Raw genomic sequence first — 601 nt, forward strand, 5'->3', positions numbered from 1 at the left:
GTGCCGGGGGTGTGGGGGTGCGGTTTTTGAAAGGGGGGGCGAGAGGGGCTCAAGGTGGGCGCAGGAGGGAGGGGAGGGGGGGGAAGGGCACCTGCGTGGGGCCTGCTGGGGGGTCCTCGCCGGGCCCCCCCGGCTCCTCCTCTGCATGTGCATGTGCCTCCCTCCCTCCTGCCCCCTCCCCCGATCGGCTCTTTGGAGAGGAGACAAAGGCCACTGTCCCCGCAGAGCCCCCCGCCACTGCCACCCATCACTGTCCCCCCCTCCCCGTGTCACTGTCCCCATCGTCACTGCCACCCATCACTGCCACCCCCTGTCACTGTCCCTACCGTCACTGCCACCCTGTCACTGTCCCCCCGTCACTGTTCGTCCTCCCTGTCAGTCCCACCCCATCACTGTCCCACATCACTGTCCCCTGTCATTGTCCCCCCTGTCACTGTCCCCCATCACTGCCACCCATCACTGCCACCCCCCATCACTGTCCCCCATCACTGTCCCTCTGTCATTGTCCCCGTCACTGTCCCCCATCACTGTCCCCCATCACTGCCACCCCCCATCACTGTCCCCCATCACTGTCCCTCTGTCATTGTCCCCGTCACTGTCG

The sequence above is a fragment of the Passer montanus genome, unplaced genomic scaffold (genome assembly GCF_014805655.1).
Source record: "Passer montanus isolate IOZ18808 unplaced genomic scaffold, ASM1480565v1 scaffold183, whole genome shotgun sequence".
Classification (NCBI taxonomy): domain Eukaryota; kingdom Metazoa; phylum Chordata; class Aves; order Passeriformes; family Passeridae; genus Passer; species Passer montanus.